The following is a 10,146-nucleotide window of genomic DNA, read 5'->3' as shown; positions in this document are numbered from 1 at the left end:
TGGATGATTTTTTTCTTTATAGATAAATATAGCAAAAATAAAATAGTTTATTCTACTCACATTATTTATTTTCAATGACAATAAAGATCATAAACTAAATAGAGAAATAAACAAGATCTTCTGCCCTCAAGTGAATTTCTTAAATTGGTATCTAGGCAATCAGAGATGGACAAAAAGATAGAAAAGAAAGAATATATCTTTTAGTGTCTAAATTCATAAGTAGCACCACTTTTGTAGAATTTCTGACATCCTTTGCATTTTAATTTAGTGCAAAATACTTTCTGTTACTGAATGGAAGATTCAAATGTATATATAGTCCAATCTGTTACTGTTTTAACATATAGCATCCTTTGAAAAGATATCTATCTCAGTTCTATTAAAATACTTAATCATATATTCCTAGGGTACTTTATTGCATTGGATTTATTTGTATTGTATTTTAAGAGTATTTAAAAATCTAAAATAGTATATTTTGTTATTTTTTTCAATTGCAAGTTTTATCATGATTTCAGACAATTTTTTCTCAAAAACTTTGTCCTTTGTATGGCATAGGGAATATAGTCAATAATATTATAATAATTTGTGTGGTGACAGATGTTAACTGTACTTATCATGGTGAGCACTTCACAATGTATATAATTATTGAATCGCTATATTATACACCTGACACTAATATAACATTGTATGTCAACCATACTGCAATAAAAAATTATATGTTTCATAATGAATACTTTTTCAGAGGAAAATATAATTTAGTTCAACAGGATTAATTTACATGCAATTTATTAGGCATTCTCTTTTGCATAATACAAGGCATAATAATATTTTAGTTGCTTTTCTTTCTCAGAAAACAGACCTCATAATCACAATTCATGTATCAGGTAGAAAATGAAGATTCATCAAATGTAGACCATACAATAGGTAGATGAAATTTGGTTTCATACTGTGAGAGATGGGACAAGTACAAAACTTCTGTCATAACAATTGAGCATATTAGCAACTTTACATTGGATAAACATGGGACAGATAATTTGTTTTTCACTATAGAACAGCCCCTAAATCCTTTTGAACATTAAAAAATGTTTCTAAGGAAATATTTTTGTAAAAGATATCTATTTTCTTTTCTTTTAACTTTTAACGTTTATTTATTTTTGGGACAGAGAGAGACAGAGCATGAACGGGGGAGGGGCAGAGAGAGAGGGAGACACAGAATCGGAAACAGGCTCCAGGCTCTGAGCCATCAGCCCAGAGCCTGACGCGGGGCTCGAACTCACGGACCGCGAGATCGTGACCCGGCTGAAGTCGGACGCTTAACCGACTGCGCCACCTAGGCGCCCCTTCTTTTAACTTTTAAATGTTTATTTATTTGAGAGAGAGAGAGAGAGAGAGAGAGCATGAGCAGGGAAGGGCAGAGAGAGAGAGAGAGAGAAAGAGAGAGATACAGAATCCAGCAGACTGCAGGCTCTGAGCTGTCAGCACAGAGTGAGATCATGACCTGAGCCAAAGTCAGAGGCCCAACCGACTGAGCCATCCAGGTGCCCCAAAGATATCTGTTTTCAAAAACTGCTCTCTAACTATGTCCATTTGAAACTGAAAGCTTATTAGCCTAAGCTTTTGATCAGAATGTAATGACTTATTAGATAATAGAGCTTTTCTCAAATGTTAAAATATTGATATTTAGCAGTTTTAGTTTAGAAGCACTTCCATGAACATCATTCACTCATTCATTCAACTAATAATATTTCAAATAGAGTCTAATACAAGCAAGGCAAAGTTCAAGATGCTAAATAAAAAATTTGGTAAATCACAGCTCATTCTTTAAGGAAAGACAACTTTGGGGGAGGCCGTATAGGGAGAGACACAATAGACAGCATGAAATTTTATAATGCCGTGCATTAAGGTCATTGGGCGATTAGCACAAGTATGAAGCTCAGTCTACAAACTCAACATTGAGACATTAATACTCCCATCTTTTTATATTTCTGTTTATTTCTAATACGTTTGAGAGAACCTTTTTTTTAATGTTTCTTTTTTGAGAGAGAGACAGACAGACAGACTGAGCATGAGCAGGGGAGGGGCAGAGAGAGAGGGAGACACAGGATCTGAAACAGGCTCCAGGCTCTGAGCTGACAGCTCAGAGTCCAACATGGGGACTGAACGCACAAACCGTAAGATCATGACCTGAGCCAAAGATGGATGCTTAACCGACTGAGTACCCAGGTGCCCCAGATTTGGGAGAATCTTTAAGTCATCTTTTCGGGACCCCACGAACCCACAAAACAAAATTATCCCATCGTTCCAAAATAGCTTATTTCCATGGCAACAATGTGAGGCATGTTAAATCGTCATTCTCCCATTCAATGAGGGCACTCTAGCTTGAACTGCACACTAGTCTCTCTGCATCGTCCATACTTGGGACAGAGCCATTTTTGAGGGACTGAAGACCATCTAAATATTAAATCTACATTTGTAAATCTTCTGAAAGAAAACACAGGAAAAATATTTGTGACCTTGAGTTAGGCAAAGACTTTGGAGATATGGCAATAAAATCTAACTCATAAAAGGAAAAAAATGACACATTGTACTTTTAACTATTCAATTCTTTTGCTCTGTGAAAGATGTTATTAAGAGAATGCTACCAAAAGCCATAGATAGGGATAAAATATTATAAATCACATTTCTGAGAAAAGACTTGTAAGTATACTCAAACTCATCAATAAGAAAAGAGACAATAAACTGGGTAAAAGGTCTAAACAAACACATTGCCAAATGAAAAACATGAATGACAAAGAAATGTAAGAAAAGATGTTCATCATGACATAAGTAATCGTTAGAAAAGTATGAATTAAAAACAAAGTAGATACAACTACACACGTTAAAACGCCTAAAAACAAAAATCGTCAATGCATTTTGCTAAGTAAAAGAAGTCTTATAATTATGGAATTAATAAGTCAAAGAAATAAAAGACACAGCATAAGGAATATAGTCAGTGACATAGTGATGTATGGAAACAGATGGTAGCTACATTTATGGTGAGCACAGCATAATGTATAAACTTGTTGAATCACTATGTTTTACACCTCAGAACTAATGTAATTTTAAATGTCAACTATACTCAAATAAAAATAAAAATAATAATTATTTAAAAGACCACAGGGGCGCCTGGATGGCTCAGTCGGTTGGGCGACTGACTTCGGCTCGGGTCATGATCTCACAGTTCGTGGGTTCTAGCCCCGCATCGGCTCTGTGCTGACAGCTCAGAGCCTGGAGTCTGCTTCCAATTCTGTGTCTCCCTCTCTGTGCACCTCCCCTGCTCGTGCTCTGTCTCTCTCTGACTCTCAAAAAATAAATAAATGTTAATAAAAAAACTTAAAAGACAACTTATCATATAGTTCTATTTATAAGACATTCTGGAAAAGACAAAACTGTAAGAATGGAAAAGAAATTTGTGGTTTCCAGAAATTGGTCATGGAAGGAAATGTTGACCACAAAAAAAGAGACATGAGAGAATTGTTGAGGTAATAAAACTGTTTTGTATCATGATTGTTTGGTAAATTTAAGACTTGGTTTATGGTAAAATTTACAGAATTTTAGACCATGTAAGTAGAATTTTACTATATGTAAATTTTTAAAAATAACCATGCAAGATATTGGAGAAAACTGAAATGAAATATTAAAATATAACAGCTATTTTATAATTTTGCAATTCTAACCACACTTAAAGAGGTGGATGTAACCCAAGTTACATTGGAAAACATTATTTTGAATAGATAATATAACACAAAAGACAAAGACGACTATACAAAAGCTTGTCTTCTGGAAGGGTGTAAGATAATAGCATTCCGGATATTGGTTTCTAAATGACTTTCTCAAATAAAATGAACAATGACTCCTTGCAGAAGCAATTATCCTAGGGTTCAGAGAGGAAAAGTTCACTAAGATCCTGGAGAATTATTGTGATGCAAAAATATGGAAGTGCACAATAGCCAGTCAGAATCAATTCCAATGGACAAACTTGAAACCATTTATCCCAAACAACAAAGTCATGATAGTGTTTGTTTATAGCCCATGGAGTAAAATATTCACGAACCCATACTGATATAAATTAGTAAATAAACATCAGTTTATTAAATGTGGAGTGAATGAGGAAGGTAAAAATTTACCTTAAAAAACCCACAGTAATAACTGTTACAGGCAAGATCCACTCATCAATACAAACTTTAGTTGTCAAAATTTTAAGGAAAAAAGAATTTCTGTATGGTCACAGAAATCTCCCCCAATACATACATATATGTGTATATATATATATATATATATATATATATGCAACATATATACATGCATACATATATACATGTATGCAATATATATATGTGTGTGTGTATATATATATATATATATATATATATATATATATATATGTATATCAATAAAGAAAATAGTAACTGTATAGTTGAAGAAACCTGGAAAGACCACCTTAGCTAATGATTGAGGTTAACATGAGTAGTAACAAGACATAATGATGTCATATAATCTCAATATCAATACACTGAGAGGTCAGATCACTTGTATGGTAGACTAGCTAAAAATGCAAAAGCACAATCTACATGAGAAAACAGGCAAATCCAAATAGAAGGACATTCTACAAAATAACTGACACGTACATTTTAAAAGTGTCAAGGTCATGAAAGATGGATTCTGAGGAACTGTCACAGGTTGGAGGATACTGAGGAAGCATGACAACTAAATGCAATATAAAATCTTAGATTAGATCCAGGAAAAGAAAAAAAAAGACATTAATGGGAAAATTTAAAAAATCCAAGTAAAGTCTTTAGGTTAGTTACTAGAATTGTACCAATGTTCATTTCTTAGTTTTAATAATTGCACTATGGCTACGGAAGATATTAACATTAGGGGACACTGGGTTAGAAAGCAAACTTAGCATTATTATGACTATTAATAATTAAATTTAGGAGGTGATTATATGAACATACGGTATATATATAATCTTCAATAAATCAATTATATATAAATATATTTATAAATATATATAAAGTAATAATATCTGTATCAAGGAAGATGGAAAAGAAGAATAGATTTATTAAGTATTTAGAAGGCCAAAACTGTGTGTGGGGGTGTTGATCTATTTGGTGATATACAGTGAGGAGTGGATAATATTAAAATTTATTTTCTGATTTCAGGGTTCAGCAATTATATGCTGATGATATTTTCGTTATAGATGAAAAAAACATTAGCTACATATTAAGAAAAGAAAATGAAGTCAATACCAGGGATGTTATATCCAAGGTACCTGTGGGACATCTAAATATACCAGAAAAAATTGGAAGTTCAGATCTGAACAATAGCACTGAAAAAGTAATATATGAGTATTTAGTAGTGATTTTACTATCCCTATGCAACTACAAAGTATTGGAATCAGCTTCTCTTTCTGCTAGTTTTGTGATGGTCATTGAGTGACTTTATCTTTAGGATAAAGTACTATATGATGGGACACCTGGGTGGCTCAGTCAGTTAAGTGTCCGACTTCAGGTCAGGTCATGACCTCCCGGTTTATGAGTTTGAGCCCAGCGTCCGGCTTTTTGCTGACAGCTCGGAGCCTGGGGCCTGTGTCTCCTTCTCTCTCTGCCCCTCCCCCACTTGTGCTCTGTCTCTCTCTGTCTATCAAAAATAAATATGTGTAAAAAATTAAAAAACAAAGAAAATATAAGTGAATAACAGGACATTCTTCACTAATAAGCTGTTCACTTAGAATCAGTGGAATCCCCATGGAATCTGTCCAAAATATAGGCAATAAGATCTGCAGAGCAAAGTGTAGGATTATTATAGTCACGTTAGACCTAAAAACAAATAATACATGATTGAAAATCAAAGTCTAATGAAATGGTAATAAATGAGAACATAAAGGTTCAGCAACTTTTTTTAGGGGACAAAGTACATTTATTACCAAATAGGAATGAAAGCATGGCACAGCCTGCTGTCATGAACCTGGGGCAGTTCTGTTGTCAGGAAGCACCAATGGTTTCTTGTATGAATGGCTCACTCCAAGCATAAAGAGCAATATTCTGTTGCAGGATCAGCCACCCCAACACCGGGGTTAGGCAACAGGACCCTGGCAAAGTGGTAGACCTGGATCCTGCAGACTAGGAGACATGTGAGGCTCATAAGAATTGGGAGTTTCTCCACTACTGTCAGGAATGAGGCAAGGATTTCCCCTCTCATCACTGTTACTTGACCCAGTACTGGAAGTCCTAACCACACCAATCATGCAACAAAAAGAAATAAAGGGCATCCAAATCAACAAGGAAGAAGTAAAACCTTCATTATTTGCTGATGACACGGTACTCTATATTGAAAACCTGAAAGATTCCACCAAAAAAATGACTAGAACTGACACGCACATTCAGCAAAGTTGCAGGACACAAAATCAATGTAGATAAATCTATTGCGTTTGGAAGAACATTCCATGCTCATGGATTGGAAGAACAGATATTGTTAAAAGACATGTATTACCCAAAACAATCTATACATTTAATGCAATCCCTATCAGAATACCAACAGCACTTTTCACAGAGCTAGAACAAACAATCCTGAAGTTTGTATGGATCCACAAAAGAGCCCAAACAGCCAAAGCAACCTTGAAAAAGATAAACAGAACTGGAGGCATCACAATTCCAGACTTCAAATTATATTACAAAACTGTAGTGATCAAAACAGTATGGTACCAGCACAAAAATAGACACACAGATCAATGAAAGAGAATAGAAAACCCAGAAACAAGCCCACAACTATACCGTCAATTAATCTTTGACAAAGCAGGAAAGAATATCCACTGGGAGAAAGAGAGTCCCTTCAACAAATGGTACTGGGAAAACCGGACAGCAACATGCAAACAAATGAAACTGGACAACTTTCTTACACTGTACACACAAACAAATTCAAAACGGATTAAAGACCTAAATGTGACACAGGAAACCATTAAAATCCTAGAAAAGAACACAGGCAGTAACCTCTTTGACATTGGCCTTAGCAACTTCTCACTAGCTATACCACCTGGGGCAGGAGAAACAAAAGCAGAAACAAAGTATTGGGACTTCTTTCATTGATCTGTGTGTCTATTTTGTGCTGATACCATACCGTTTTGACCACTACAGCTTTGTAATATAACTTTAAGTCTGGAATTCTGATGCCTCCAGTTTTGCTTCTTTTTCAAGGTTGCCGTGGCTATTCATCAAGTACTGATACATGTTATAACATGAACGGACCTTGAAAGAACTATGCTAAGTGAAAGAAGCCATTCACGAAGGACCACATATTGTATGATTCCATTTATATCAGGTATCCGAAATAGGCAAATTCATGAGGACAGAAAATAGATTAGTGGTCGCCTAGGGTTGGGAACAGGTGCACTGGGTTTGACAGGAAAGGTATGCAGGTTTTTTTTTTTGGAAGGTAATGAAAATGTTCTAAAGTTGATTATGATGACGAGGGCACTACTGTGCGAAGATATTAAAAGCATTGAAGTGTATGCTTTAAATGGTTTAATTGTTTAATATATGAATTACATATTGTTAAAATTTTTTAATTGTTTTTAATGTTTATTTATTTTTGAGAGAGACAGAGTGCGAGCAGGGGAGGGCAGAGAGAGAGGGAGACAGAATCTGAAGTAGGCTCCAGGCTCTGAGCTGTCAGCACAGAGCCTGACACGGGGCTGGAACTCACGAACCGTGAGATCATGACCTGAGCCCAAGTCGGACGCCCAACCGACTAAGCCACTCAGGCGCCCCTATTGTTAAAACGTTTTAAAAATAATATTCAAGTGCTAAGACTGACAAATGATAGCCTTACTGCTGGAAAGTGGGGACTGTGTCTCCAATGTTAAGGGAACTACTGTAATTCTGTTCAAGCCTGTTTTTGTCAATTAGGAATAGAGTCAAAAGTGGTCAAATTTTCCAAATTTACTTAAAAGAAAAAAAAACTCTGAAAATCTTACCGTTAATATAAATTCTCCCAGGGTAAAATATTGCAAACTAATTCAACACTGGACAAACAACACATTTGACGTCAAGTCTCATCACACAAAAGTTACAAAAAGTTGCCATTTTGTAACACGCTATTATTTTGGTATAGTGATGTCTTTCACAATGTTTGTGATTACAGAGCAATGTGGCCTCAATATTAATTTCTTCATGCTATCAGGATTATTTAGATATCTATTGTAATAGCAACCATCGATATTTATGGAAACTTTATAACATTCCAGGCCTGAGTATTAACTCATTTGTACATTCTATTGGTTAGATCTTATTATCATCCCCATTTTACAGATGAGAAATGTATGCTCCACAGAGTTAAATTACTTGGCTGAAGTCCCACAGTTGTAATGCTGAACTAGGATTTCAAAGCAGTCATCTTATGCCAAAATTCTTCACAATTCTTCTGTACTGCCCCTTTACATGTTGATGTTCTTGGGCACGTGGTTTCTCCCTTCAGGCCTCTTGGAATCTAATAGGGAGAAGACATGACAATTCCAGTACAAGGTGGTGCATGCATTAAAAGAAATGCAGTAATATGTTATAAAGGAAAGCACTTTAACTTAGGCGCAATGGTTGACAATTTAGCTGATGTTTTTTTTTTTTTTTTTTTTCAACGTTTATTTATTTTTGGGACAGAGAGAGACAGAGCATGAACGGGGGAGGGGCAGAGAGAGAGGGAGACACAGAATCCAAAGCAGGCTCCAGGCTCTGAGCCATCAGCCCAGAGCCTGACGTGGTTGGCTCAAACTCACGGACCGCGAGATCGTGACCTGGCTGAAGTCGGACGCTTAACCGACTGCGCCACCCGGCGCCCCTGATGTTTTTGATGTATAAAGTGAATTTGCCAGAATGAAAAAGAGGAATAAGTTATTTGAACCAGAGAATGCTCAGAATGTATAAAATGTAAGATTGAAAGTCAGAAAGTTACTCAGGAATCATAAATACCATGATGCAACATAGAAAGCGATGGGAATACATTTGGAAATCTGATGAGTGATGGATGGGGACAAATGACAAAAGAAGTAATTAAATGTTCTCAGCAGTGAAGAGCCGTTGAAGGTTTGTGTTTTAGAATAAACACGATGACATTTAGAGTAGAGGCTGATTTGAAAAGAAAGAAGCAAGATAATCATTTAAAAAATGATTACAACAGTACTGGAAAAGATGATAAACACTCACAGAGTAGCAACAACTTAGCTTTGTTTTCAGTGTGTGCTTAACTGGTTAATGATGTGATTGTGTGTGTGTGTGTGTGTGTGTGTGTGTGTGTGTGTATGTACATGTGTATGTGTTTCCCTAATCATTGAAGATCTTAAAAAAGTATTTGAGCATATCACATGTTTGTTATTTATGCTGCCTTTATAGCACATATAATCTCTAAGTTAAATTTGAAAAAGCTTAAGTACTTTCTTTCATAAAACAATTATATGAAAGTGGACAAAATACTTTTGCTTTTAGGTACTGTAGCAAACACAATAATTACTAACATAGATAAGAATATAGCAATGTCATTCTAAATTAAATTTCATGTCTGTATTGAGAAGAAAAATTCCCCTCTCACCTCCAGAAGGACTTCAGATTACAAGGTAAAGTTTGTGAAATGTATAAAACCTTGTGAGGGCAAACCAGAATAAACATATAGAAATACAATTTAAAATATACTCATTGGAAGCTTGATTCATAACCTGTTACATGGTTTCATATTCCTCCTTTTATAATATATATTACTGAGAATACAGCATGTAGTATATAAAATTTTTGGTGGACAATACATTACTAAAACATCTGCCACATTGTAATGAAATATCCTTCTTTGTAAATTTTTAAGATTCTATTATGGGCTGGCATGGAACAAAAATGCAGTTTTTTTTTTTTTCTTTGAAAAAGGAAAACAGTGCCACCTAATGTTAACTATCATTAGTAAAACATATGGAAGTTTACATAATCTTGTAGAAAATAATTGATCTCTCAAAATACTTTCTTAAAAAATTTTATGATTAAGTAAATTACAATTTGAGATTTATATGAAAGGAAAATAAAACCTGTATTTGATGCTATGCTTGGTAAAATATAAAATGCATTTTCTGACATG

Source organism: Leopardus geoffroyi, chromosome D2 (assembly GCF_018350155.1).
Source record: "Leopardus geoffroyi isolate Oge1 chromosome D2, O.geoffroyi_Oge1_pat1.0, whole genome shotgun sequence".
In the NCBI taxonomy this organism is placed as follows: domain Eukaryota; kingdom Metazoa; phylum Chordata; class Mammalia; order Carnivora; family Felidae; genus Leopardus; species Leopardus geoffroyi.
This window is presented reverse-complemented; position numbering follows the sequence as displayed.